General features: G+C 40.8%; 1 pseudogene; it reads left to right on the forward strand.

Moving 5' to 3' along the window:
- Positions 1 to 1,647: 1,647 nt before the first annotated feature.
- The window catches only part of LOC102861560, a 21,072-nt pseudogene continuing 16,606 nt past the window's right edge, over positions 1,648 to 6,113 (forward strand).

The raw sequence follows: 6,113 nt of genomic DNA on the forward strand, positions 1-6,113 counted from the left end.
AAGAGCTGAACAGAAGATTTCAAAAGGCAAAGGACAGCTTGGGAAGACAAAGCAAATTATTATAATAAAATGTGCAAAGAGCTGTAATCAGAAAATCAAAAGAGATGAGCTCGCTCAGCATTTCTTAAGCTGAAGGAATAAAAGAACAAGTTCAAGCCCCAAACTGCAATATTTAAAAATGTTATGGGCAGAATATCAAATGATACAGGAAACATCAAAAGAAGATGGGGAAAGTACACAGCCACTATAGTGAAAAGAATTGGCTAACACAGAAAAATTGCATGGACCAACACATGACCAAGAAGCAATGGTGATGAAGAAAGAAGTTCAAGCTGTCTGCAGGAACTGGCGAAAAAACAAGACCCCAGGAATTGATGGAATACCAACTGACATATTTCAATAAACAGATGCAGCCTTTGACATGCTCACCAGGTTGTGCCAAGAAATCTGGAGAATACTTACTTGGCCAACTGACAGGAAGAGCTCCATATTTTTTTTCTATTAAAAAAAATGATCCAAGAGAGTATGGAAAATATCAAACTATATCATAAGTGTCAAATACAAGCAAAATCCTGCTGAAGATTATTAAAAAACGACTTGAACAGTATATCTACAGAGAACTACCAGAAATACAAGCTGGGTTTAGAAGAAGCTGTGGCGTTAGGGACCAATGGCAGATAGATCATGGCTAAAAGCAGAGAGTGTTTCATTGACTATGCAAAGGCATTTCACTGTGTGGGTCACAGCAACCTGTGGCTAACCTAGAGAAGAATAGGAATCCCAGGACACTTGATCGTGCTCATACAAAACCTTTAGACCAGGAAGCAGTTATCAGAACAGAGTAAGAGAACACTGCATGGTTCAAAATCAGGAAAGGAGTGCATCAGGGATAGGTCCTTTCTCCACACCTTTTCAATCTATATGCAGAACGGATCATTGAGGAGGCTGGACTTTATGAAGAGAAATATGGCATCGGCATTAGAGGAAGACCCATGAACAACCTGCATTAAGCAGATGACTGACGCAACCTTGCCGGCTGAAACTGAGGAGGACTTGATACATTTGCTGTAGAAGATCAAGAACCGCAGTCAATATGGACCAAAGCACAATATCATGAAAACAAAGACTCTCACCACTGAGCCAAATTGGCAGCACCATGATGGAGAAGAGATGAAGATTATTAACAATTTCAGATTGCTCAGTTCTACAATCAACACTCTTGGTACCAGCTGCAAGGAAATCAAATGATGAATTGCATTAAGAAAATCTGCTGTCAAAGACCTCTCTAGAGTGCTAAAGAGCAAAGACTAAGGGGGGATTGATCCAGGTCAATGTATTTGCAATTACTTGCTATGCATCAGAGAGCTGAACAATGATGAAGAATGACAGAAGAATAATCAATGTCTTTGAATTGTGGTTCTGGAGAAAAGTATTGAACATACCATGGACTATCAAGAGAACAAACAGGTCTGTAGTAGAGAGGGTGAAACCAAATTGCTCCTTGGAGGCAAGGATTTTGAAGCTCTGTCTCACATAATTTGGGCATATTGCCAGGAGTCCTTGGAGGACATCATGCTTGGAAGGGTGGTGGGACAGCACAGGAGAGGAAGACCCCAGGTTAGATGGATTGATATTGTAAGTGGAGTAATGGGCGCAGGTATGTCAGAGTCAGTGAGACTGGCTCAGGATAGGGTAGAGTTTAAAGATTGTTCATAGTACAACTCTGAGTCACAGTCAACTGAATGGCACTTAACAACAACAACAACAAAAATAGCACGTATCTTTTTGTTATGTGTTGTAATTTGAAATTATGGCCCCTGAATATCTGATAGAAGGTTAGTTACGAATCAGTTACAACTCAATAGCAATGAGATTTTTGAAGACTTTCTACTTTACCAAACATGATATAGTCCTGCAGGGATTGGCCCTTCCCAAGAGCATGGTCGAAGCATGTGAGAGAGCAAGTCTCGCAGTTCTTCCACCGAAGGAGTATTTTGCCTGCATTTCATCCAAGACAGACTTGTTTGTTCTTTTGGCCTGGAACTAGTACCAAGCAAATGTTCATGAAATATTTTTTATTAATGTTATGTATGAGTGGAAGAGTCATCAAGGAGGAATGTATACATATGTTAAACTGACCATCAGAGTAGTGGTGCTGGCAAAAGCCAGAACACCAGAGTATTCCAAAAAAGAAATTGGATTTAACTTTCATGTTTTAGAAAAGCAAATGAAAGGCCAAAGTGACTTCAGCTCAATAAGCAAAGAAGGCAGTAAAAGATGATGCAGCAGGGACATGCAGAAGCCGAACCATGTTTTTTATTAGACATCAATGCCCCTAGCTATGCTTATCAGCAACAAATATTTTTAAGCCATCTCATCAAGAATTATTCTTCTGCCCTTCGCTAACTTTCATTTCTTTCCAAATTCTGAAAACATATCTTCCTTTGATTAGTTTTCTTTCTTTTTTTTTTTTTTCCTACAGCACCCGGTATTCCCAGGCGGTCTCCCATCCAAGTACTAACCAGGACCGACCCTGCTTAGCTTCCGAGATCGGGCGCGTTCAGGGTGGTATGGCCGTAGACTTGATTAGTTTTCTAACACACTGAGATTTCTTCTTACTTCAGGCTTTGCACAAACTACAGTGTCGGTCCAGAAGACCTTTTCCCCTTAGTCTTAGTCCGAGACTTCTTCATTTGCTTTCCTCTTACATGCCACTTCCTTAGAGAGGCATCTCTTGTTGTCAAATCCAAATCCTGTACCCATTGCTTTTCTTTCAGGACTTCTGTTCCCATCTTTAAGCTTCTAAGATCACATCTGTCTTCCTACTAGGAACTCAACAAAGGCTGGAACAAAGTCTGTCTGTTCATTACTGCTAAGCATGGTGCCAACTGCTGTCACGTGAACTTCAGCTGATGTGTATCTGAGGGGAACTGCTTCATGGGATTTCAATGACTGGTTTTCCAAAAGCCGACACCAGTCCTTTCTTCCAAGGCACTGCTATAAAAGGGTAGTATAAGGTCAGCCCGGGAATGGTACCTGTCCTCTCTGCTAACTTCACAAGAGGACGAGCAAACTGTATCAATTCTGACACCAGTCAGCCATCTGGTGGAACTCTACTCTGCTAGGTTCAATAACTAACTGCAATGGCCACATAAGACTTATAGATCATACTGGCATTTACAGTTTCTTAGAGAAATAAGAGGTTACAGTTCAAATTTAGAAATACCGTTCTTTGTTCTGGATCATCTCTTTTACATTCACAGGTAAGTATCTCTCTGGTATTCAGTCCGGTCTCTACCCTTCGTAACTCTGCCAATGCATGCATAGCAGTATCTTCTTCTGCCACTAATCCTTTTATTGAAAGCACTGAGCTCTAGCTTCATTGGATGAAAAATCACTCCTTTAAGGTCTTAGAGGCATCTCCTCCACCAGCAATCCTTCTGCCCACAGGCTCTCAGCTTTCCTGCTCCATGGACTACAGTCCTGTCAGTCTCCCAATTCTGCAACTGCTGTTTCTATGCCACCGTCATCTTACCATCTCCAGTGTTACAGCACACATTCTCTCTGTGTTCATTCCATTTAGCGTGTTCTGAGCAAATGTATCCTAGATCCAGAGGATGCATTCTAATTCTGTCTCTTCTTCCTTGATGGTAGTGAGGCTTCACTCTCAAGTTCTGGCTCTCTTTTAAGCTTGATAGGATAAAAAAGCTTACCAACTCTCTCCTTAGGCTTTTGTATACTTTATTTCCATGGTCTCACCTCCACAAGAGTGTTATGTACCTTGTCTACACTATTAGCAGACTATCCAATCTCTTTGATGGGTCACAAATATCCTGTGACCTAATAGGTAGGAAGCTGAGCTGTCATGCAAAGGTGGTTGTTGTTAGGTTCCGTCAAGTACTACTAATGACAACACTGTGTATAACAGATCTGAACACTGTTTTATCCTATGCCAGCCTCACTTCCTCCAACACATCTACCCCCATTACCCTAATTACTGGATCAATCCATCTCATCCATGATCTCCCTCTCCTGTGCTGTCCTCCACCCTTCCAAGAATGATGCTCTTTTCCAAGGACCAGTCCCTCCTGGCAACATGGCCAAAGTATGTGAGACAAAACTTCTCCAATGCAGACCTAGGCAATTTGAATCCACTGGCTACTCCAAGGGGGAAAGATGGGTTATCTCCTCTCATGGGACGTACAGCCTCCGAAAGCCCCTATAAGAGGATCAGCGATGAGTTGGTTCCAACTCAACAGTAATGAGTTGAGTTTGTTTTGGTGAGCCATTCATTCGTGGGGGGTTCCAAAACTATAATTAGAAGAGCCATACTAAGTAATCTACTGTATTGCTTGCAGATTCAAAACTCCAGCTTCTCCCTTAGCAGCCAAGTGTATTTGTACCGCTTAGGTACTCAGCTGTACATAATAAAAGCTAAACAAATATTTCCTGAATTAATGAACTAATTCTCCAGCCCTGACTTAACAGGACTGAAGGAAACATTTTTCAATTTTCCAGTTTGTTTATTGTGTTTGTGGTTTTCTTTCGTTTTGTTTTGTTCAACTAAACTGAATAGTCTCTGACCTTAGAATGATATGGCCTACAATAAAGCAAAATGAGGCAAATGTGTTTTGCTCTGTCCCTGATCTGGACATTTAACTAGATCAAATCATTTAACCTTACTGTGCATGGCAGTTGAAGGAGAAGTGGACAGTCTTGCTACGGTAGAGGATGTTTTGAGTTTGAGTGGGAAGGAAGCATAGAGCAATGCAGGAAAAAGAAAGGCCCAAACATCTCTTGGGATTTTTAAGTAGCTTGTCCATTATACCTCAAAGTTATAAACACAAAACACAAAGACTTATTCGAATATGCTGTCATTGCGTACCGTCAAGTCAGAACACACCTATAGTTGACCCTCCAGAGGGTTTTCAGAGGCAGTTAATTGCACTGGAGGGGATTGCCCATCCTTTTCTGTAGAGGAGCTGGTGGATTCGAACTGCATGCCTTTGGGAGTGTTGCACAGATTCTTACCATTAGACCAAAGAGAGGCTACTTTAGGATTTTGGTGCAATTTTCCTGTTGCACAGCAAAACTAAAAGAGCAAAGGAAGATGTCTCTAGCTGAGGTAAAGACCAATCACACATAGAAAGCACGATTTAATAGCTGTTTCTTAGAACAGCTCAACAATTAATAATTACTTATTAGGATAACTATTTTAATATAGTATTTAAAACTGACAGGATAGATAAGGAAGCTATTTCTATGTATGTGTTTTATTTCTTCTGACTTCAATACTTCCACTGATGAGAAGATCCAGTTTAGTTTCACTCTGAGATAGCGGACAATGGTCAGTTTTCCTCCAGCTGGCTTATTTTACAAGCATTAATGAACAATTAACCAACACTGGCACTCTTTCCATCTGTAATCCTGTAGTAGGATCACTAATCTCTACCACTAGCAGCTAATGATGAAGGTCTCTATAGCTTTACTTCTTATCTCAGCCAGTTCTTAATACTTGCATAAGTATGCTTTCTGAGGAGGGGAGCCCCCTACTGCTATGCAACCAGAGAACAAAAGCCCAGAGACATTTTTGAAGGGGAGTCTATTCAATAATACTTCTATGCTTATGTTTGCCTTCTTCCTACAACAAACACCAGTGATCAACAGAGGGCTCCGAGGGTCACGAAGGGCTCTGTGTTTCCATACTTCTTCTAATACTTATAAGAATGTATTCAGACCGTATTATACATATCCTCCCTCCCCAAGTGCACAGGCAGACACCTAAAACACGGGGGCAGATGAGGACTAAAAAGAATCAAACAGTATTTTTCTCAATGAGTCAGCTTTGATTTGTATTGAATAACAACAGTCAGTTTGAAATCACATTGTCATTAAAAATGTGTATGGTGGAGGCAGATTCATCTGGAAAACCTCACGTGGGATAGGTCTTCAGTTCTCTGAATTTAATGCAACTTATATTTCATTGTCTCTCTCTAGTGGGGCAGAAACCAATCCACCACTTCATTAGAACTCCTCTATAGAGTCAAGATTGAAAGAAAATACAGGGTCAAGATTTAAAACACACACACACACACACACACACACACACACAC

The sequence above is a fragment of the Elephantulus edwardii genome, unplaced genomic scaffold (genome assembly GCF_000299155.1).
Source record: "Elephantulus edwardii isolate Elephantulus edwardi_28Jun2011 unplaced genomic scaffold, EleEdw1.0 scaffold00242, whole genome shotgun sequence".
Classification (NCBI taxonomy): Eukaryota; Metazoa; Chordata; class Mammalia; order Macroscelidea; family Macroscelididae; genus Elephantulus; species Elephantulus edwardii.